This window comes from Achroia grisella, unplaced genomic scaffold, assembly GCF_030625045.1.
Source record: "Achroia grisella isolate CSIRO2021 unplaced genomic scaffold, CSIRO_AGI_Agris_v1 utg1174, whole genome shotgun sequence".
Lineage (NCBI taxonomy): Eukaryota > Metazoa > Arthropoda > Insecta > Lepidoptera > Pyralidae > Achroia > Achroia grisella.
The window spans coordinates 2,789,417-2,815,557 of NW_026712590.1; the positions used below are offsets into that span (position 1 = coordinate 2,789,417).

The 26,141-nt window shown below is 33.5% G+C and overlaps 1 protein-coding gene across 5 annotated transcripts in view; it reads right to left on the bottom strand.

Annotated features, from left to right (window-relative positions):
* LOC131851284 (protein pangolin, isoforms A/H/I/S) overlaps positions 1 to 18,624 on the bottom strand; it is a 152,732-nt gene extending 134,108 nt beyond the window's left edge. For all 5 annotated transcript variants that reach the window (XM_059201778.1, XM_059201786.1, XM_059201770.1 and 2 more), the window contains exon 1: positions 18,438 to 18,624. The gene's annotated coding sequence lies outside the window, so the exon portion shown is untranslated. The remainder of the gene's footprint in view (positions 1 to 18,437) is intronic.
* Positions 18,625 to 26,141: the final 7,517 nt, after the last annotated feature.

Consider the following 26,141-nt stretch of genomic DNA (forward strand, 5'->3'; position numbering starts at 1 on the left):
AATCATCTTAAAATTTTGTTTAATTTAAATATTATTTAGGCAATTTATCACCTATTTTGTTTCCCGTTAATATCTAAGCTTAGCATTATAAGCATTCTGCACTTTAAATAAACTATGAATGAAATATGATACCTTCGTCGGTGCAATTTTCTTAAAAACGGGTACACAGTTTATTTTTCAAGAAATAATATATATATATGTTTGTCAATATAATATCAATTACATTTATAGCATCTAATTATTCAACCACTAATTCCGTACTTTCATACCATAGTGTGTCTGCCTGTCTGTTACTCTTTCATGATTACTAAACAGATCTTTAAGGCGAACATAAACACTCAAAAAAGCAAGGTCGCGGGTAACAGCGAGCACTAATTAAAAAATATATTACAATAATAATAACTAAACTAAATATTATAAGTAATCCGAGACACATAAAAATAATATGCCACGATATGAATAATGCATTGTGGTAAAATTATACCGAGAAATCGGCCATTCTAATCAATTCGTAAGCCGATACCGCGGGTTGGTGTTATAATCGGCTTGAAATCGAGACGCACACATCAGTATATCGAAGTATCGACAATTGGCGACTACGCAAACATGTCGTTTTTTTATGGATGGTAATGAAATGGAGCACCGCCTGCGCTGACGGTTTACGCTGGCAGGGCACAAGTGGAGGATGATAACATGAGGTGAGATCTAGTCCTAGGTACCATTATAGTCAAATTAATACCACTGGACGACCACTAGTTTCTAGAAATTAACGTTTTATCGATTAAGAAAACTATCTAACCTATTCATAAGGCAATATCGACTCAAGGCACGATAATCGTTCGACATTCATTAGTGTCGTGAACTGTGGATGCGACAATGCAAACATAATAATGTACATCTGCTGATCAGTTCAAGAGATAGATAGACAGACAGACAGTTTGCTTTACATTGTTTTACAATTTTCTCTTGAATCACTCTATAAATTAACTAAACTGTATAAAAATTCGTTGTACGATTGAAAAATTCGTTGTTCTGTGTTCAGATTCACAGATAGTACAACTGAGTCGAAACGTTGAGAGGTCAAGAAAACCTTTATTTTCTATAAAATTATTATAAAAACCCGATTAATTATAATAATAATTTTATTTTACTATGTAGAAATTGAAACTAATGGAAAAATTATAGTAAGTATATTAAATAAAATTATAAAAAAATAAAACAGTCCATTACAGTGGATGCCATAAAAGAAACATGTTTCATTATATATTTGTTTTATTATTATGATCTTTATTAATAGTTTTAATGTTATTATTTATAGAAGTACTGTAATCGAAAAAATACAAGCATTACTTTAGCAAGCCCAACAATTCTCCGAAGTACGTAAAATAGGAACATAACTTGTGACTCTAAACAGACAGTAAAACAGTAAATGGCTATATATCGGGCTCGGTGTAATGGGATCCTATCAGCTTTATGGTGGTTTTTACGATTGCTATGTGAAACCATAGTTTGTGAGGTGTGGCCGAGTTTCCGTTGCGTGCTTTGTTTTAGGACCTATCTTAGAATTTAATTATGAATTTACCTTAAAGTAAGTACGTACTATTATTATCCTAACTTTTGTTCGGATTTAATTGATACTTTAATATATTAAAAGAACTATAACGGAGTAACACAGTTAATAAAGCAGTTAAGGGGAGACAAATTTGACTTTATAAAAAATCTAATGAAGTACGAATAGCTCACCGCGGCATAGCTATTTAGAATTGCTTGTAACATAAAAGTTTCATTATTATTACAAGAAAACTAAACTTGGCCACCACGAGATGGTAATCAAATTGTTCGGGTGGAATAATTAAGTCATAAAAATTCTCATCGTAACAAGCAGCGAATACAAATAAACCGTGCCATGTAGGATTGGGCTATTTAAAATAGTTCCTCTCAGTAATTCGAATTTAATGATCGTGAATTTGTTTGTCTTAAATATATGCGTATTTTATAGGAACGTGACTAAATCAAGAATAAAGAATAAGAATAACTTTTAATTTGAAAAACTTAAGTAACGTTTCATCTACGACTCCATGTCATTAAGTAAGTGAACTTTTCATTGGTACGGCGTCCAGAGTTAATACAGTAGTCATATTTGTAAATTGTTATTGATTATTTAAACACTCGTCTACTGAATAGCACATGCATAGGCACCACAGCAGTCCAAACATCAAATTGCGGCGAGACGCCAATTTTGCCATTGCGGAAAACTAAGGTCTTATGCCTCCAGACCCTGTGCTTCCATTACCTTACCATATCCTTCAACCCAATCAACCCAATATACAAAGCAAGCTTCTTACCGCCTGATAGAGTCAGACAGTGTTACTATTGACTTTATGCAAAGTCTAACCTTGGCAAATTGAATCACCGAAATCTTACTAGAATTGACAATACCTATAAAAGCACCTACCTACCAATAAAAGCAAAGTGTACTGTTAACCATGCTATATCCTCGATACCCGATAGGAATCGTAAAATACCGTATTCTCACATTACCTACAAGTTGTACAACACGCTTAATGTGGCGCAGATTTACGCAAATGGGTACCTAGCCCACCCCGGAGCTGTTTTCCATGCAAATGCATTCGGATATGCAGCTAATAGGCCGAGTAAAACCAGCCGATTTAAATTATGCTTATTTTCATAGAGCATGTGCAAATTAGTCTATTAGTCTGCTTGGACATGTATAGAAAACTTTTCGATGTACCACAGACAAGGACTAGATAAGTGGCAAAGAAATCTATTGATAACGCTACGCATTTACCAAGAAGCCGGATATTGTTGTCTCGTTCTATCTAATGCGTACTGTTGGCCCTTTAGGATTAAATAAATAAAGTTTATATTTTTTATACAACTCAAATGGCAAATATACCAACCACCTACGGTTGATAAGGTATAGTGATATTTGGTGTCATTACTAGCAACTTATGCCACAATAACCACCGTTACCCACCCGCCTGGAAACCTATCATGGACACTTCCGGCTGAATACATCACGATGGGGTAAGTGACGCGATATCATTCCCTTTTATGCTCTTCTGGTGTCTGCCAACAAAACCTAAACACACGTCACAAATCCATCATCATCCACAAAAAAATATCATCATCAGATACGTTGGCATTCCAGATACAGATATCTTTTACATTTTTCATTGTTGTTGTACTAAACCGTAATCACATTAAAGTATAGCATTTATTTTTATATAAAACATATTAGTTCATATTTTTGAACCTTTCAATAAAAATCATCAAGTCATTTGAATTATTTGTACAGAACCCTTGATTTGCGAGTTCTACTCACGCTTTGGCATATTTCTACAACAAGTTAACATGTAAACGACTCGTGTCGTTTAGTTTATCCATTATCTATGTACAAGTAATGTAATTTTATCTATGATAATGTAATAACGAAAATATGTATATTGTGACTACTAACACCGATAAGATTTTTAATGTAAAGACGTCAAATTCTAATTCCTCTTGAATACAAGGTGATTGAAACTCATGGTTCTACAATCTATTAATAATAATCAATACAACATGTACACAAACGTTTAAAAAAACGAAAATACAGATGGAAAAGTAAAACTAGTTTCAATATACACGTGTCAAATGTTTAGGATTTTAAATTTGACAAGACACCATAAAATCAATATGGCAGTCATTGGTAAATCACGTTCATTTGTTAATATAAAACCAAGATGGCGTCCAAATTATATGAATAATACGCAACATAACCTTCAAATAAAAAATCATTTATTCCTGTAATGATATGTTAGTCGCTTATGAACGAACACCTTACATTATGTTGTCGTGTATCACAAATGGACAAATATGCAAGTGGCTTGTAAACACATTGTAATACAATCCCCACTTATTAACTATTCTATACCTCAACATCAAAATTCTAAATATTCAAACCTGTAAACAACTATAGCTGTATGCGACATCTTTCGTCGCGTCAGTCGCCCTTGTGACCGCGACATTAAAAAAAAGTCACAACACGTGTTACTTTTTTTAATAAGAAAGCATTTACACAGGCGTGCATTTAGTGTCGCGTTTCAAATTCGTCACATTCCTTTTATAAATCATTGCTGTCATTTTCAACCTTGTGCCTTTGGTTTAGCGGTCACATATGTTGCCTTTCAGGACGGTCATTGTAGCCCTAATTTCGTAAGAAATCGGTAGCGCTATCATATTACTAGAGCGGTCACGTTGATTTATTCATTTAAAATAACTGACTAGTAAACTTTTTTATTTAAAATTAGGACAGTAAATTAAAAAACTAGAAAGAATGTGTTTAATTTACAAATTGAATAAAAACATAATAGTATTTTCGATAATATACATAACATATGGCCTTAGTGGTGTAACACACACCACATTACCACCGATGTTCGCGAGTTCGAATATTTCTCCTCGTACGGTACAACTATTTGTATTCATGAATATCATTAATTGTAAATATTGGTGTGAACGTTTTCTATGTTTTTCATGTACATATTTAAAAAAGTGTATTCAATTATTTCTATTAGTTTATTGAATACACTTTTTTAAATATGTTTTTAATTACCCATAGCACAGGCTCTACTTGAATTAGGACTAGATGACTGTGTGAATTGTCCAGGCTTACTTATTTATTTTTTATATATTACTTCAGTAGGTATTACATTTTTTCCCTCCATCCACACAATTCAAGTACAGCTACCTAGAAAAAATACAATAGACTATTAAGCAAAACCTGATTTAAAATGCCAAGTGTTATACTAAAATGTGTTAATCAGTAGTTACAATTCAAACTCGCGGGCAAACATTATCACGTCAGACATTTATTTACATAGTTAAGTATACGTTTATAATGACGATGATTTAATTAGACTGTACTGGTCAGTACGCGGTAGTCACGCATAGTGCCGGAGACGGATAACTTGTTGGTAGGGAGTTCTTTTTTAATAACTAATAACAGAAAGCTACAAACGTGCGGTAGCGAATAATAACACCCCTGATTCACACAACGATATCTAGATCCAAGGTAAGCAGTGCTTAGTAGATTAAATAAAGTATTTATATTGTTGTCTAGTACCCATAACACAAGCTCTGCTTAGCTTGGGACTAGATGACGCAGTGTGAATTGTCTTGAGTTATTATTTGGTATTATTATTATTACTTAGCAATGTATTTACTAGAATCAACTAAGAATAAAATAAATTTGAAATTACAGAATAAGAAACAGGATATTCGAGTCTAGTATAACGGGCCTCACATGATAATGTGATATCCAAAGTGCCTTCCAAGTACAGGCGACTGCTACCACTTACCATCAAGTGAGACACTTGCTATTCCAATTATATAAAAAAAGTGTTTAACTCTAATGCCAATGCGGGGTTAATTATATGAAAATAAAACATTCTATTCTACCTTCAAGCCGCCGGGTAACCAGTATTGAATATTTTATGACACTTTAGTGTCTAGTGTCGTTTAGTGTCTGACACAAGAAAAACTAAAGTGTCTGCGTTTGCGCACCGACTTGATACTCAACGATTAGAACCATGTTTAGACACACGTAAATGGGAAATGAGCTGCAGCCATTTTACTGGCCTGGGCTAAAATTAGAGAGAATATAACAAAACTTCTAAGTCCTTCTTAATGTCCAAGAAGAGGAATTTACAAAATTCTCGAAGTAAAAAAACAATGTAGATTTCAATAAAAATCTAATCCTAGTACTATTACGCGACACCATTCAGCATACTGCACTATGTCAGAGGAATCTCCACGCCGTCCACCCTGAAAACCATCGTGGCTAATTACTAGTGAATTCGCCGCAATGGGCAAACTGCCATTGTTGCCGTCAGTGCGTAGAGTGCATTTTATCAATCATTCATTTAAAAAAATCCGTAATGATAAATACTAAATATTTGATATGGTCAATCTCGATACAATCTGAGTAGGAAAGGGACAGTATGATGCGGTTAAAGTAATACATACATATTCTTTACTAATATTGTAAGGAGAGAGAGATATATCATTTCGTTATAAGAAAGCAAAAATCCAAAACCACTGTATCGATTTGAGAAAATCTTTCACTATACATTATTCCCGAGTGACATGTACTATACATATATTGTATTGATATAATACAAAACTAACAAAGCGTACGACGCTGGGGCAGACCAGTAGAGTATACCTACATATATAAACTGGGGGAAGGGGATTGTTAGTAATGCGGACCCTATTGCTAGCAATGAACCATGTCTGGTCACGTGGTTCCCACTGGAAACCATCGTGATAAATTCATAGTGAATTTACCACGATGGCCCAACTAACCTGACCTCATGCTCATCTTATCATCCTCCACTGGTGCCCAGCGTAAACCGTTAGCGCAGGCGGGTATATCATTCCAGTGTCATTCATAAATGTATTTATATATATATATAATACAATTTATTATGTTCCGACCTCAAATAATGGGATAAAGGCAAGGCAAGGCAATGATGACGACGGTCGTCTCTAACAGGCAATTAACACAAATAAACGTTCCAAACCGATCATAAAAAAAACAAGAATACTTAATCATTTGTCGACCAAGTGACATAAGGACAGTTGTGCATAATTCATGCATTGCACCTTAAGTTCGTTGAGAAATTTAACTGTCTATACATTATTCATTGCATCTAATGATATACCTACTAGATCAATAACAGACGTACATAATTGCGTACCTGTTATGTTTTTAATTGCCCTTTTAAACATCTTCGCTCGACTTTACAAAGTTGGGGTAGATTGAATGAAAAAATACCGCCAACAGTGTAGGGAATTCACCACATTTCAATGTTTCCTCTGATATAGTTGGTGGTCAAATGTACTTGTATTTTATTGTGGTCGACTAGCGGTAGATATTCAAAAGCTATTTTTAAAGTTGTATTGTTATAACTATATGTAAGGGAAATTCATATTTACCCGTGGTTGGAGGAAGTCGTAAAAAATGTCGAGGAAAATAACAACTTAAAGTTCAATAAATTCTCGCTACATGTTTTTAAAGATATTAATGATAATTAAATTAAGGGTGAAAATCAGAATATATTTCGGAGAGACCGCATGGATGTCAACTAAATATTGCTAGCAATGGTGACAATAGTGCCAATACGGGTGTATTTGCACTATTGTCGCCATTAAATCCAAACCCAATTACCCAAAAAAAAACATATGTTATTTCATGTAATGGCAAAGAAGTCAGTATGGGATACCTAATAAATGTTAACATCCCCTTATGTTGTTTATATGTACATTCTCGTACATACATGCCTAGTCACATTATGTCCTAATAAAGTACACTAAATGAACTGCCAATAAATAGCTATATAAATAGCTCATAATAGTAACATTTTATAGTGTCGCTAGAAAATATTTATTTTTTGCATAAATTGTATAAGACCATACAAGACACTCCCCTCGTACAGCCATACATAGAAAGTTCATACGCAGCACCTTTTAAAAGTACACATTTCTATTCACATTGCTACATATAAATGGTCCGTAAAAAACAAATTAGTCATTGCCGTTGATTGGTGTCAATCAATGAGGTTAAGCAACATTTATTGTGGCATTATATTAGATGGGTGACCGTAGTATATATTACCTGTCCTAGAAATTATTCCTTCATTTAAATCCATTTTATACGTCAGTTACAATTACGTTAATATGGGACAGAAATAGTATGGGATATATCGGTGTAAGACCACAACGGAAAATAAATATTGTGAATATTTTTTTTATGAAATATAATATAAATATATACATAATTAAGTAAGTTCTACATATGTTTATCAATCGGTTGTAATAGATAAATTTAAGGGTAATCATTTAGTTTGTTAAAATCTTTTGTCACCTACTATCAGTAAGAGCCCGTCATCTTTGCGAAAATAAAAACAATTTAGAACAAAGGGCTATAAATTTTAATGCTGACCAAGAAAACAATGGATGACATGTTTCTGACAGTTTTTGCTGTTATTATGACTATGGTCAGGTACCTTGGACTATATGTAGGAAATCTAAATTATGTTGGCAATTACGGTTAGCACTTACTACTAGGTGGGTCATCAGATTGTTTTATTTCAATTATAATAAAAAATACTAGTACACCGAACTGATTGGGTTTCTTTTCACGCTGGCGTGCGTGAGGTATCGTCCGTTTCGTTATACGCGACTTGAGACATTAGTGGCGATGAATATTTACTTCTCCATGTGTGGTGACAAAGCTATTTTAATTTGAAACGTTCTCGGACTAGCCGTTGCTGCGTTTACACATCCAACTGGGGCGTGGAACGGAACGCATTCTAATGTTTTAGGAATGCAAAGATCACTGGCATCATTATCTTTACGTATCGCACGCTTTATAATATACTGAATGTACTAACTCAAAAATGACAAATTTCGAAAATAGATCTCGACGCTAAAGAATTAAGTCGTTATTTCAAGTATTTTAATTTTTTGTGTTAATGTATTATAAGTTTGAGCACACGATTTAATGAAATAATCAAATCGTAAAGAGATGAAAATTTGTCTGTTTTCTGATAAGATTTCTCGTAAAAACGGCATGGTAAAAACATTTTAAGGTACGAAAAATATCGTCCAAGGGGTTAAAATGTCTTTTTTTTAGAGTTCTTCAAAACGCAACCTACACTTATTTATATAACTCAATAAATATAGTGTATGTTTTTTTTTCTTTATCATTATTTTCATCAGATTGAAAATGACATTCATGATATTAAAAATATGCTTAAGTAAGGACGTGAAAAACTAATCGTTTCTGGCAACAATAATATTTTTTCTATTTTAATATATAAAAAAAACGGTTTTATTGAATCTATAATGTGACCATGCCTAACATGAAGTTTTGAATTTAAAACTAGCCGTACTCGTGACTTCGTCCGCGTGGCAATTAACTTTATTTTTCTAAAATAAAAGTAGCCTAAGTCGCTGCTTATTACATCGGCTACCTACCAAAAAAAGTCCCGTCAAAATCGGTCCAGCCATTCCAGAGATTAGCCGGAACAAACAGATATAGACAGACAGACAAAAATTGTGAAAAATGTTATTTTGGTGCATGTATCGTATTTATATTCAATTGCAGGTAGTAAAGATCGGTTATTTCAATATTACAAACAGACACTCCAATTTTAACTATATGTCTATACATGACGGCTATATGGTTCCGTATTAAATATAAAAGCCTTACAACCGGTAGTCGGTACAGTTGACAAAATAATCCGTCACGTGTAGGGTAATCGCACCAGTTGTTGGCAGCGCTCCAGACGTCAGCACTATTGTTATTTAGTTCACTAATCATAACTGCATTAGTAATTGCGAGTTGTTTTCTACATGTATATTTGAACTTGTGCGTAATTAATTCACGTTACAGACATTACTCTAAATAATGTCAAATTATAGTTTGTTTGTGTTTTGTTTCAGTAGAACAGAATAAATCAATCCACTACAACACGAGTTGTTATTCCACTTTATTATAAATTATATTTTTTAACGAATCCATCGACGCTATGATCTTTTATATTATTATTTTTAAATTGTTTTACATCTTTTCAGTAGCGTGTATCGTTTGAGAAGACTTGCGAAAAATAAATGTAGGTTACCAGAAATTAGATCGCGTGAATAATACCTACGTTGAAATAAATAACAAAATATGTTTATATATTTGTGTATTAGAAAGAAGACTCAATGTGTGCGAATAATAACGATATGCTTATTGAATTTTTTTGCGTATATAAATCGCGCCAAATTCTAATTATTATGTATGTAAATACTACCTCAATAAATATGAATTATTGATACAAGTTTACAGGTGACACAAATACGTACAAGTACCCTGGTATTTTTCAATGACGAGTTACACACATATTTAGGTAGTTAACATCTATTTTAGTCATCTTTCTAACCATTACTCATAAACCGAGTGCAAAGACAATAGCTAAGGTACAAAGTCTCAGGAGAAGTAACGCCCTTGTACAAAAAAACTAAGTAAAAAAAAGTTGGCGCTTGACTTTCATAGAACAAAATTTTGTATGGTTGACAAAATCATTGCATTCAAATTTACACTCTATTCCTGAGAGCGTAGTGCTCATATAAAGAACAGGCGTTGTTGACAGGCGTAGGTTAATTTGTATATTTTTTCTTGAGTTGGTTTTTTGGATGCAGCGTGGAATCGTCCCTGTCTTTTCTAGGAAATCCTCATTACAACGTCGACCGAACGAAATTTATTATGCTACGGTCGATCAGACTTGCTTTTTTTATAAATAAGTTTAATTAGCATTTAAAATATAATTCAAACATATTCAAAGCATGGTAGTATATGTATAGACGAACAATATGATATTTACTGTTACGTAACTTGATTTTACCGATAATGATGATGAGACTCCACAAAATTGTCTACATAGTACCGCTGTCTCATCCCATTCTAGATGCATTGTGCTATATTTCGGGTGAGATATGGCAGTAAAATTATAAGGTACATGATACATTACTGCTTTAGATGGTCAACGTATGGGCATACCATGGACTTTATGTGTATTGAGCATCAAGTTATAATGTCATCCGACACATATAGGTACATACCTATATGTGTCGGATATCACCACTTCCACCATCAATGAATAAAAAAGAACTAGTGCCGTATTAAGTAGATATATGTATATAAGTACATACTACATATACTATACATAAAATATTATAACACCTATGAACACTTCATGATTATACACGTTAAAACCAAAGGTCAGATGATAAAAATCAAATAACGTATTAAAGAACAGTCACCACCACACGTCATGCGTCAACGTCAACATAACTAACACTAAAGAACAAATTAAATAATGTAAACACTGCGGTAAAAATGTATGATTACAACGAAAAAATCTACTTCGAATGCTCAAAATTCGAATTTCAAATATTCAAATTCGAATTTCGAATGTTCAACATTTCAGCGTCGAGTAATTTGAATTCCGTGGAATAGCGATTACGGGCGAAGTTTGAAATGGAGAACCGATGGCTCGACTCGAGTTATTGCTTACGTCGTAAACGACTTCAACATTGCATTTTACTCAAGTTTACTATCATTGTAAAATATCCTTTATTTTAATGGACAATTAAAACTAAGTTATTGTCTGAATATATACAATTCGTTATGTACTGTGGACAGTTTACATACAAATACAATTATACCTAAAACGCAGTATATTGATCTCGTCGACCTTAGTGGTGTAACAACCTGCTATACTTCCCTTGCGGGACCAAGATTCCATCCTCGTACACGACAGACAGCATATGAGTATAACTGGGACAGAGGATTGTTAGTAAGGTAGACTAATAACCTCATTACTAAAATTTTATGTCAGGTTGACCTCTACGCGTTTTCCTCTGGAAACTATCTTGTGATATAACCTAACTTGGCAAATTGCCATTTGCCAAGATGGGCTAACTGATCTGACTTCATGCTCATCTTATCATCCTCCACTAGTGTAGACCATTGCCGCAGTCAGGTTCATCATTCTAGTATCATTCATATCAAATATGTATGTATATCAGTGCAATAAATTGTTAATATTTAAATAAAATAGATTTAAAACGTTTTAGGAACATATTCCGCATGCTGAATGCTAACAATGAACAACACGACTTGCATTAACATTCTCAACTCTTGCGCAGGTTCTCATTGCACGCTGCACGCGTTTAGCTGTATCAGTAGGATTGTAGTAACTCCGGATGTCTTATGTGTATGGTCTACTACAGTATATTTTATACCACATTTATTTTTAGATATAAAAACAGTATTTTTAGAAAAAATTACTATTTTTATTTACTCGCGGTCGATCGCGGTAAATTTGGGAAGAATAAATGATTGAGGGACTATGTGAAAGGAAAATTATTAGTCTGAAGAATCAATCGAAGTTTAAAAGATCCAGTGAAAGAAAGAAAGAGATAAGAAAGACCATCCAAATGCACTTGTATTTCATCGTTATCCTAGAACCTACCACTGGTGTGACAACGGATACCGTTAGAAGTACCCGATCGTTCATTATTATTAACTAAAAAACCGTCACAATTTTTTATAGCACATTAAGAAAATAACGAAAAAGGAATATTGAAAATTTTATTTTATATTAAAGTAAAATATATAAACGATTATTATAATTCGAGAATATAACTTGTGAAATATTAGTCACATATACAATAAAGGCATGTAGCAGAGGAAACGCGGGCATTGAAACATTTAAAGAATAGGTATTTGACAATTGTGATATCTCACAGTGCTAATGGTCTCATCACTTTTCGATGATATGTATATCGCTGTCTCCCTCTCGCTCCATATTCCCCTGAAAAGAGCGAGAGAGACAACTGCAACTAGGTCTGGTTATATCTGCAAAAACAGCAGATATAGTGAAATCGTATTCCCGTTTCCTCCCTCAATACTAGAGTAGACATAATGATTTCTTTGAAAATAATACAAGAAGAGGTAAATAATTCTGCCCGAAATTTGTTAAATACAATTTTTTGATATACATAAAAAGTATCTCATTCAGAACATCGGATAAACTTAATCGAGGATATATGTTCTCTGGTTTAAATAATCGGGTCTCAATTATGTTATCTTAATCGAATAACTTATAGACATTATTATCAAAGACAAGTAGAAGGAATGAGAGGAAGGGGAAAACTTAAACTGAGTAAGTATCTCAAGAATATCAAGAAAGATATTGGGAGTCCTGTCGTTTGTTTCGTTTGTCATTCATTGATGAAAAACCGTGAGAAATGACAAAAACTTCACAAGAGCCGTTCTCTTAAATTATGAATGAATTAAATTATTAAAAACTGTGTGGCATATAGAAAATAGTTGTGTACAGCGATGTCAATTTAGGTAGGTGTCAGCGTATTTTCAACTATGTTCTATATCACACTCAGTTTGAAGTAATTGATTAAAACTGATTTTAGTACTCGTACTTATGGAGAGTAGGAAATTCGATCATGAATAATTCATTTGGGACAAACTATAGACATAAAACGATTGTTCTCTTCTGAGAACATGATGTTTAGGTTTATTACTCGAGCAGTTCTCAAATTTTAAATAAGACCCAGTTTTTATTGTATTGAAGACAAACAGACATTGTGATTTTTTAATATGTTGCACGCTTAATAATGAACCGCTTTAATTCAAAGTCCATATTTTTAAAACAGATCTTAAATTCAATAGCTGAAGGTCGATTTTTGAATAAATTGTATTTTTTTAGTTAGCAGTTTAATATTATGTGATGTCTTATTGTTTGCAGTAAATGTTTAATTGGATAACAATTAGAAGATTTAACGGGTAACTAGTTTTATGAAAGTAAGCATATACTGAATTAAAAATGGGAAAAGATATGAAACCTAAAATAACTGCGAATACAAAAGAATTCGGTGATATATTTGAATGTGAAATAACTTGTTTAAAACGATCCCAAACTCGGTTTTGGAACTGGCCACTCGTGACCCCGCTTGTCGCGTTTTACTGCACGCCGTAAAAAAAGAAAAAAGATTTTGAAATATATTTTTTCTTTAAAAAATAATAAAAGGGTTATAAATATTCCTTTTTTTGTTGGCGACGTTTGCCTTATTGAGAAATGGTCGCGTCGTGGCGCAAGAGATTCGAACGAATGAAAAAAGGAATTCGTGTTAAGTATCCTTTATTTTCGGCGTGGAATTGTTATAAAAAAGTATATATTGCTATTGATCACTATTAGTGCAGTTTATTTTTAATCCTTTCTTTCGTCTTCTTTTGGTTTTCTTCTCAGTAATATCTATCTGTTGTAAATAGCCTATATTCGTCCTTGGAATTCAATCTCACTTAACGTCAAACTTCATTAAAATCCGTTCAGCCGTTTCTACTTGAAAAGGTAGTAAAAATACAGATATACACTTTCATATTTATAATAATAATAGTATTAATGTAATACTTATTCTGAACATCATTGTATGCTTTTATTATAACTATTCTACTGCAATTCGCCATAGCTGGCCTTTGCAGCTTTACCGGAAGAATATACTTCTTCCCATGAAGCTATTGACCGTAATAATGTACTATTGTATTACTATGATACGTACTAATCTATAAATTATAATAAATATAATAAATACAACTACATAATAAACAAAGCCACAGTAATATTTCAATTGCCGTTTTTAAGCGACGGGACCAATGACGTCAAACCACAGTGAGGAAAACATTTGTTTCCGACAAAAATTTGAATCGGATAATTCACAATAATTAGTCTTCATTGTCTCAGATATAAACAAAGATTTATATTAGTATTTTTTTTCGTGAAACTAAGAATGAAACTCGATAATTCGAACATGCAATCAGTGACAATGACAGGGGTATTGACCCTACGATAAACATTTTTATCAATAATAATCTCAGGACAATTCACACAGCGACATCTAGTCCCAAGTTAAGCTAGCTAAAGCTTGTGTTATGGGTACTAGATAACTGATACAAATACATAGATTTTTTTCGTAAATACATACATATTATACATAGAACAGCCAGACCGACACAAACAATTGTACTCGTGAATACAAATGTTTGCACCGTGCATGGAATCGAACCCGCGACCATCGGAAGTATAGCGATGTCCTAAACCGCTAGACCACCGAGGCCGTCATATCCTTTGAAAACACATAGAATACTTGCACTCACGACTGGTTATTACCACAAAAACTGTTAAATATGAAGGTAGATATAGGTGTAAGCATTTTTCAAAAATTTTATCGACATAATGTCATATCTATATTTAATACAGAACCAGTAAGGAGATCCCCACTTTTTATGTTAAGCAGGTGCATTGTGCACGTTTGAACTGCTATATCATTATTTATTAGGGTTCCCGCGTAAAAAAAAACAAATGGCAGCACAATTATTAACATTGTCCTTGTCGCTTCAAATGATTATGTGCAATAAACATAAACATTTACTTTGCAGGACATCGAATCAATTAAAAGTTCTATGAAGGAATTATGACATTCATACCATTTTAGTCCACCCTTAATTAATTCCCGTAAATGCATCGACTGCAGCCACCTATTATGTATTCAGCAGTAGTGCAGAAACGCATCGCCATATTTGTCTTTTATTATTACTTTCTTTTTTTTTAATGTACCCATCAAGAATAGAGATAAAATATTTGTCTATGCTCTATTACGAGCATTTCTTGCTTTTTCAGTAATAGGACTTCTGCCAGTGTTTCTCAAAATGTATAACTGTAGGGAGTCACGGTAATCGATACAAATAAGTTTTAACTCATTCCTATTATGACTATTACAAACTATTTTTAAAATTGGAACGTATTTAACGATTATAGATATATATAGATAATATGCATATAGCTTATAAATTATGTTTTCATAATTTTTGTATAGTTTATCTTACTTCTTACTATTTTATAAACACGAATGCTTGTGACATTCACTTATATGAACGTTTTTTGTTACTCTTTCAAGAAAAAACTACTGAACGGATTTTGATTATACTTTAAAGAAATATAGATTGTATATCAGAGGCCTATAATTTAAAAAAGATATTATGTCAATTGGGCGAATAATAACGATAAATGTCAAGTAAGTGTGATGCAGCTGAAGTTGTGCAGGTCGGCCAATATTTAATAACATTGAAAGAAACTGTCCTACAAAATTAGTCATACATTTCTTGCTATATGATAGGTGTGTATCTACGCCAAATGGATAGGTACCTAATATTTCCTATTGCATATACTAACAAATATTATAACAGATAAGTTAAGTTTTAATTTTAATAAAAAAAACTCTTATGTATGTATAATATTTGTTAGTATACAACAGACGATTGTATAGTTATGGTTTTTTATCAAAACTATAACTGACTATTTACCTTATGTATTTATTATCCTCGTTATAAAATTTTACACTCTTACCCTTGTTTGTGTAAAATGTACTGGAACTAAATTACTTGCATTATATATATTTTTTTCTATTAAATATATTCTTATATATTGGGGAGGAGATTATAAGTAAGATTATTAATTCCCTTTCTATCAATATGATGTTGGGGCTACCTGGATTCTCAGAGGTGTTTGTACCGGCGCGGATATATGGTTTTAAGCCATAATGCGAAAAAGAACTGCATGACTGATGTTTAAACTTCGGGGGAGAGCAAACGACCTCCTAACCACTATTGCAAATATGTTAGATGGTCCGCTCCAGAGGCACTGAATATCCCAGTGCATCTGGATGTGGACACAGATATATTTACTAACATGGATAATATATATATAATATCATGGATGTAATCCGAAATAGATAAATAAAATATAAATCTCCACAGGGAATTGTTCTCCTAGAAAACCATCGTAATAAATTCCTGTATGCTAGCACCATTTCATATCATCCATTACAAAAAAATATGGTATATTCTTAACTGTTTATTCAGCAGTTTTGTCATTTGTCAGCCTCTATTGTATTGTTTGTATGTTATCACTCCTTGGGACTGTCCCCGGCAATAAAACGAAGGAAATCTACCTGAGTTTAAATATTTTAGAAAGTTCCTAATTATTTATGTAGCATAACTTACATTTTGTACCTATCTATCTATTGGTGTATATTGGTAATGATGACACAGTAAATTAAAGTATCGTTTAATAATATATAGTAACTGTATATATATGTTAACGATCTCAATAACTACTGAACGGATTTTTATGTTTTCTGTCATCGACAGAGTGATTTCAAAAGAAAGTATAGGCGTATGATTTTGTGTAAATTAGTTGAAATAATCATGCAAAGCTGGGGCGGGTTTCATGTCTACAATAGAAATATAATAATAATAAACTCTTGTGCACTGAGAAGAATTACATTAAGTAGGAAATTAAAAACAAAAGGCGGTCTCTTAGAGCAACCATTTACGTCAAGTAAAACACTTGTGCGCATAGAAATTTTTTTTTATATATTTTAGACTCTACTTTTTTATCGTTTTTTACGTATTTGTCAATATTGAGTCAATGTATCGCGCACTAAATACGACATGCATTAAGTCCAAAATAGACTTTTCTTTAATTAGACTGTAATGATATTAAATTGGGGTGTATTTTCCAATATTTGTAATTTTTGTCTTAATATATTAACCTTTATAAACTAGTAAATTATATAAACTATTGTATTAACTTAGGAATAAAGTAATAAGATCAGTAATAAGTTCATAATATACAGTTTATATTTCCGACCAACCTTTTTGAATTATTATTTTATATTTATGACGTATGACGTATTATTTCTCATGTAAATTTATGAAAGTTTATATATTGTGCCATTTGAGCAAATATATACCTATAGTGACTATTTTTTATTATAACGACATTCCTCCGCTATCCATTCATAAAGATTGGATTCAGTATTTATGTACACACTACACCAATTGAGTTACATTATTACATATTAGTTCATATAACAGAATAATGACAAATATCTAGACCTAGTTACAATTACTAGGTCTGTACATCATTCATTATTTACTATACTCATTCAGAACTCAAATACTTCAAGTAACTACTGCTTTAAACATTTACTTTATATATGTATACTATTTTAAAACAATAATTAATACAATATAGTATATATCTTTATTATTACGTGTTCATCTGTAATGGTCAGATGTATAAGGACTATAGTAGGTATATACATAATGTTGATGACGCAATAAAGGAATAAATATATAACATATTCGATTATTTACTTCTTATATACAAGTAATAGTCTATAGAGCGGAGAATAAACTATTCTTTCTATTATAATTTAGTACCTATATTCAATAATTTGATGTCTATCTCATGTTCTCTCATTACTTAATATTTCCTTAGATAGCAACATTACGGTTGTATACCATTATTGTAAAAAGATTCTAAAGACTTAAATAGATTAGTCACATTTTCGTTTGCAATATCTCTATTAAGTAGGTATTAATTCGGAATAAATATTGTAAATACATTTCATGACGAATAATAATGTAGGTAACAAATGTGGGTAACATTTTAGTACATATACATTGGCTATGTCGGCCAAATGACAGTCGTCAACTTGATTCTTGACGCCATTTAATGTTAGTCGAATGCGTTCTAAATGTGATAACATTACTAATTACGTTATAAATTAGTCGACACACTTCCTAACTGATAACCGACGGCGCCGAGCCACCAAACGGATATGTCCATGCTTATGGACTACCGAAATATCAGTTACTTGTAAAAATACATAATCTTGGTAGCGGAATAACAGGCCACCGACCTCAAGTGTGATGGGCCATAATTAATCGGCGGGCATACCTAAACAGAGCAGGCATGGCGCTGTCCACGCGCCTTCTAAACACGAATCACCAATCCACAATAACACATATTACATACTAGTTATCACACACTGTCGCCGGCTACACTCGCGATGTACACTGGTCATTATTTTGTTTATCGCCGTGAATTTTGTTTCGAGACCGCGCGAAGGTGACGGTCCAACGGACGCGAGTCAACTGCACACAACAATACGCCGCGCGCGAGAACAGACCGGCACGCACACTGACGCTGTTTCACTCACACACTGGTAGGTACGGCGTGCACCGACGGCGGTATAAAAAACCTACGATCGGTATGCAGACGTTCGGTTTGAGCAGGTCCTCGGCTTGACGCTGTTTTCGTCTGCGGTCCAGGGTGGCGGAGGCGGTATTTTAATCTCCCCTAATTTGACATCAAAAGACATCTTAATCGATCGAAATTATGAAAAATTACAAAAAATAATTATTTCGATCTCGTTATTGTTTGGAAAGTATTTTTGATAATTATGATTAGATTATTAACTTCTCTTGAATACACCAAATTCATGTTATATCATTACACGTAAAATAATAATTATTAAATTGTGTACCAATTACTTTCACTAAATTCTTACGATGGTAAGCGATTGATAAATTAATAAAAAAAAGTCGGACCATTTTCTGTGTTGCAAAAGTTACTCACATGACTGAGTACTAATAAGTAAGTAAATATTTTTTTGTTTACAGTTTTAGATGACATTAAAAAGGTTTTTAAAATGCAATATTTTATTTATTTATTTCTTTAACCCTCTTTTTTCGTGCAAAATGTAAGCCCATTTGTTAAAAAAATAACATGTATATGAAAGTTATATTTGCACAAAACGTCATACAAATTTACCCACCTTCAGGGAGAAACCACCACGTGGTAACATTAAAAACAAAAGAACGGCAGTCAGCGAACCTTGAGTGGGCAGGCGATACGATTCGAGCCTGCGCCCGAGTCAGCGCGCCATGCGCCATGTTGCCGACGGCGTGAGCGAGACAGCGCTCTACAACTTATATGTGCATCCTTTTTACACGCTTGTTAGCGTTATTGCGTGCCGTAACTATACTCGTCAACGACTATACCACACAGCACACACCCACACTCAGAGTATTGTTACACAAAATTTATAACGAGCAAGTTGGATTTCGTCTCAGCATCGGACACTCCTAAATTCTTTGCGGAAGGATTCCTTTTTTCACCTTCGTGCCTTCTCAATCCGCTTGAGGCGATATATAATATACCTAATTCTAGATTGATAGTTTGTTTTTAGCTTGAATCAGCTTCTTATTTTGATAACAAAGTTGCTTTATTATTCAAACTCGTGTCCTACAGTCCTTAGTTTGTTAGTTTCATTCATCTAGTTCACTATTATGTAGATAGTTAAGTGATCACCACCTACTGCCAGTAATGGTTACAAAGTTTGAAATTGCGATGTACAGGCGTTTGGTGCAAGTTGTAAGCAGTAGGTGTAATTAAAACTATTTTTGAACTTATTCACATTGACTTAAACCTTTGTTTATTCAAATAAAGATAATTTTTATTCTATTTATAGCGCATTACCCATATTGCGACTGTGGTGCTCCCTTCCAAATCATGCACCATCTCCTATCGTGACCTTTGTGTCCAGCGCCTTGCACGAACGAAGACCTGAACAAGGCAATCGATTTTTTTTGTGTATGATAATGGAATAGTGCAACCACCTGCGCTAACGGTTTACGCTAGCAGGGCACCAGTGGAGGATGATAAGATGAGCATGAGGTCAGGTCAGTTAGCACATTGTGACAAATTCACCAAGAATTTATCACGATGGTTTCCAGGGGGAACCACGTGGAGGTCGACCTAACATGGTACATTGCTAGCAATGGGAGTTACTAATTCCCATTACTAACTATCCCCGTCCCCCCAAGGCAACCGCAATCGGTTGCCTTGGGGGTAATTGCCAAGTTTTGGTCTAAACATACATATTTAAGGCTATTGTTGACGAACATTAAAACACAAAACGAATATTACCAATATTATAAAGACCAGTTTTTGTCATACATAACTACATTACTCTTATGCCATACATATTGTATATAGTCAGAGGCAGTATTAACTAACGTCGTCGAACTGAACCCAACACTAGTTATATCGATATTTCGCTAAATATATTTTCTTCTGAAAAGAGTAATGTAAGGAACCACTGCACCGATTTCAGAAATTCATGAGTATGATTGTTTGTATCAGTCTGGGTGTTTTCTATGTATATTTCGTATTTACAAAAAAAATCTAAGTATATATCTGTCAGTTGTTTAGTACCCATAACATAAGCTTGCCTAGCTTCGTACTAAATGCCGCTGTGTGGATTGTTCAGAGATATTGTTATTATCTTAATATATCACTAATTCAAATGTAAACTAATTTACGGTATCCGCAGTTAGCCATTCGTTTGGGCCGTAGTGTATATAGAGCTGTGTCTAACATAGCCAGTCAGGTCGGAGGGGATTATTAGTAATGGAGAGTGTGGGCCGTCGCTAGCAATGTATTATATCACGTCGACCTCCACGTTGTCACCCCTGGAAAAAATCCATCCATTAATTCCTAGTGTACTCTCCACAGTGGGTTAACTGACCTGACTTCATGCTTATTATATCTTCCTCCACTGGTGTCCCGCCAGTGTATACTGTCAGCGCAGGCGGATGGATCCCATATTCGACCTTAAAAAAATAGTCAGAAGATTCACATGATATATCTTTAAATAATTTTATTGACAACAGAAAACTTAGTAAAATAAAAACAATCTTAATACTAGAAGCAATTTCTAAAAGGAACAATTTCACAAAAACTGTGATCAAAAGATAAGAAAAACTATCTTTATTTTTCATATCCACCCAAAGGTAGTCTGGTAGAAATTACTTAGTTATAAGACCGCCTTTTGTATCAGTTAATGTACATATATTTTAATTATTTTCTGTATTTGTTGCAATGACGAGTATACATAAATAATACTAATAACAATCCATGCCAAAGTATATTTTGCTATTGCCCATTGGTGACGGTAACATTTATTGCTTTCCATCACTTTATCACCATCTAGTTGCCATTGCAACCAGTGTAAAAAAAAACAAATGGCTAATACTGCTACATAGCCAATTAGCAAAGCCATTGAAACATAAAGACGCGTTGAAACTATTGCTATTGTTATACATTATTAGTAATATGAATCACATAATGATACCTATACCTATCCATATAGAGTTTAATTTTGTAGTCCATTAGTTGTACTGCAAACTTGAGACCATCAGACAAAGTAAAGTAATTTATAATTTGTGAAATTATAATTTAACTTGCTTAAACAAAAACTCGTAGTTAGTTAAACAAAAAATAAACAAATCTACTATGTCAGGTAGACCTCCACCTGGTCGTCCCTGGTAAATCTAGTTTGTTTTTAGTTCCAGGTTTATCTATTTATCTATGTCTGCTTATCCTAAACTGATAGAAAATAGTGATTACTGACCCTATTGCTAGTAATGTCCCATATCAGGTAGACCTCGTCACGTGGACATCTCTGGTTTATTTTTATAAGTTACAGGTGATATCTATCCCTACTTATCCTAAACTGATAGGAAGTAGCGGGGACTACTAATCCTGTTGCTAGTAATGGACTATGTGTATTAGACCTCCTCCTGGATATCCCCGGTTTATTGTGGTTTATTTTTTGTAATTATAGGTACTCCAATTTAGGCGTCTTGTTCTCGCTATTTGACACGGGTGACAAAACACTGATTTTTGTGAAAGAATTTATTAATATTGTCGCTCAAATATCAATTAAAGGGAAGAGCTTCTCCACTGGTTATCTACCAGCGTATACGGTAATACTACAAGCGGAAGGAGTGCACCATTCCTCTATCGTCCATTAAAAATGTGTAAAAAGTCGTCTACGTAGCTCTGTCTACCTATATCAGTTATCAAGTCAATGTGCCAATGTCAATGTGCTTTATTTGTATATTAAAGATTAAATAAATAAATAAAAGTATGTTGTCCTCTGGAATGGCAACGCATGAGTGGCATTCATACAATTACATAAAAAAATGCGTGTGATGTCAAAGTTTCAGTAAGATGGAATTGTCATCATCACTTTTTATGCACATCCAATGACGACAATCCCATCGTACTAAATAACAAAAGAAATAACAATCATCTTAAATTAATGCGATTAATAACCAGAAAATTACCGTTCAATCTGGTAAAAGAAATAAAAAAATATATATTTAGGCTGTGTTGAGTGTAAACATATTTACTTCGATACCCTTCACCCTTCCATCTAATTCAGCAGCAGTTTCACCATAGAAGTAACAGCATTGCCCTGAATAAATAAAGTTATAAAAAAACTACTAAATAAAGTTAGAACTTATAAAAAAAAAAAATATATATAATCGTAAGTGTGCAACTGTCCTATAACAAGTTGACAATGATTTCATTAGTGGCAGGCGTGGCTCGTGTTACCGCCGTTTTTCGTGTAAAATGAATACGCCTCGACTCGTAGTGAATTGACACCATATACATTTATGCAATATGGACTGTTCTTTATGGATTACTAGCTGTGCCTGCGACTTCGTCTGCGTAGTATAGTGACCTTGGATAGCATTTTTGATTATTTAGGGTAATTATAAAAAGAGAAAAGTTCTTAGTAAAAAGTAGCTTCAGAAATAATGAATTTCCATTCAAACTTTCGTCTCCTATTTTATTTTATCCCTTAAATGTATTTTTTACAAACTTTAAAATATTAATATATGTTGACGGCCTCGGTGGTCTAGCGATTTAGGACACTCTTTACTTCCGATGGTGGCCAGTTCGATTCATCGGACGGTACAAACATAAAATTCATGAGTATGTTTGTTTGTGTCTATCTGGGTGTTTTCTATGTATAATGTGTGTATATAATAAACAAATATAACTAAGTATTTCTATCAGTTGTCTTGTATAAGACCCATAACACGTAAGATTAGCTTAGCTTGGGACTAGATGGTGCTGTGTAAGGTAACATTTTTCAGGTAACTTTTAACAACCCCATTCCCCCAACACTTGAGTGGTATCACGGGTGTCACATGATAACGTGATATCCGTAATGCTGTTAATATGCACTACAGGCAATGGTTACCATTTACCATCAGGTGGGTCGTCAGCTTGTTTACCATACCAATTGCATAAAAAAAGAAATACCTCGAAACTTCTCACTCGCAGGCATTAATCAAAATTCCCGAATGGAGTCGTGGATAAATTATGCAAATCACGACTCGCACAACTAAACCGCTCAGGCATTGAACCTGCTACCGGCCACTGTAGGTAAACAAGTTGGGAATTGCACGCAAACCAACGCAGTGCAACTCATTTGAACGAACGATTATATTTCTTCTTTTATTTCATCTTCTAAGTTATAACTTAAATGAATTATTTCTAAATCTAAGCTATTCTGAATTAATGAACAATTATAAAACAATATGCAACTTATAAACTGACTTAAAAATCATATTAAGGTGTTTTCACTGACTATCAATGTACAATGCAAAAGTACTGTTTTAATTAAAAAAAGTAGCTAATTACGACTAGTTAGAGCTAGTATGCCCTGATACTAGCTCTAATCGGGAGGGAAGGGGATTGGTATGTGAGCTGTTCACCCCATTACTAGCAATGTAGGTGTGCAAATACCAGGTGTGACCTCTACGCGGTAACCCTCGGCATGATACATTCCTGGATTTATCACGATTGGCTAACTGACCTGATGTTCATCTTATCATCCTCCACTAGTGCCCTGTCTGCGTAAACCTTTATCGCAGACGGCTGCACCATTCCACTGTCATCCCAAAAAGAAACTAGCTATAACCCTCGACTTCGTCTGCTTTATTGAAATTATTACGAAGGGGAAAGATTTGGTTTTTTGGAATATATGGTAATGACATTTGTCGCAACTATTTTACGATTTATTCCAATAATATAAATAAGCCAAAGCAAAACGGTTGTCGTAAATATCGCCACTCGTACGATTTGAAACGATAATCGATATTCGGCACGCAATCTAGCCATCGATATATTTATGTTCGAGTTTGAACCAATTTGCCGTGACTGATCGATTTCCACGCATCCGATATTGACTACACGGCTGTTTATGTATATTTATAATATAATAAGACGCCATAATGTTTTTATTGTTATGAAACTGGAATGGAAAATGAAACTGACAATCCACGTAATTCAAATTCAAATTCAAAAATAATATTCATATAGGACATTTTAGTCGCCTATGACGACATATTTTTTCTTTACCGTCCAGTTCTGTATACATATTTAATAGAAATGAACTGGCAAGAAACTCAATTGAATTTCATTTTTTCTGTAGCCAGTTTATTTACATTATATGCTTATATAGGTGTCTATGTCTAACATTAAATGATAATCACATGCATGAACAACTATTGCCAACTAATGGTAAGTGGTAGCATGTATACATTAACAGAATGACAATGTAATGTACGTTTTAGGGGGGAATGGGATTGTTAGTAATGTTATGTAATATTATGTTATCTGTGGTAATGTGGACCAATGATCTATCTCATTGCTAGCAATGTACCATGTCAGATCGACCTCCAAGCGGTTCCCCCTGGAAACCACCGTGATAAATTCCCGGTAAATTTGTCACAATGGGCTAACTGATCTGACTTCATGTTCATCCTATCATGCTCCACTGGTGCCCCGCCAGCGTAAACCAGAGTGCACCATTCCATTATCATCATAAAAAAACCCCTTGAGTATTGCTATAAATATAATTAAGATATTATACCTCTGTTTTCGGTATGCTTACTGCCATATCTCATCCTTCAACCGCAATATAACTTAGGAAGTAAGGTGGTGGCTGTAGGCGTACCCAGATGACCTACCTAAACTTTTACTTCATCTGTGAATGCGGGTTATCTACCTAACTATATATTTTTTGTTATTTTTCTGATCTCTTGTTCTGTTAATACCTTAACAATATCATTATGTTATTTCTCCCAACACAAGTACACTAGTAGATACCACTAATACATATGAAAACATTCCTTATGTTTTATGTATTTTAAAATAATTCTATAAAATATTATCAAAGATATATCCTCCTCAAGTTTGTCATTCGAAATATGGTAGTTACAGCATTGTGAATTGCCATAAAACTTTTGAATAACACCAGCATATAGTGTCATCTATCGGGTAAGTTTAATAACACATTTACAATATATTGTTGGTTCAGCGCCATCTGCCGTCAAACTCGTGTAATAATAGAACCATATCTATTTCCTTAGTGAATTATTTCAAACAGCGCCATCTATTACGATTCTTTGAAATTAAAACTGCGTTCTCATTGCAGGTAAATAAATAATATTGAAATCATTTACTGGATGTCGCTACGGCAAATGTTGCAACAAAATAAATCCGACTTTACAGAAGGTTTTCAATTTATCATCTTTATGTTTACATAGTTTAATTTTGATTATATTATATTCTTATTGTCTGTTGCATGACCATTACAATATATATACCTAAATAACATTGGGGATGTGAAATTCTCCTCCATAATTGTAGTTTATTGCTTTGTTTACAATATACCCTGTGCAGTAAATACCTACCTACCTTTATTAGTATCTATTATTTTTACATTCTTTTTTT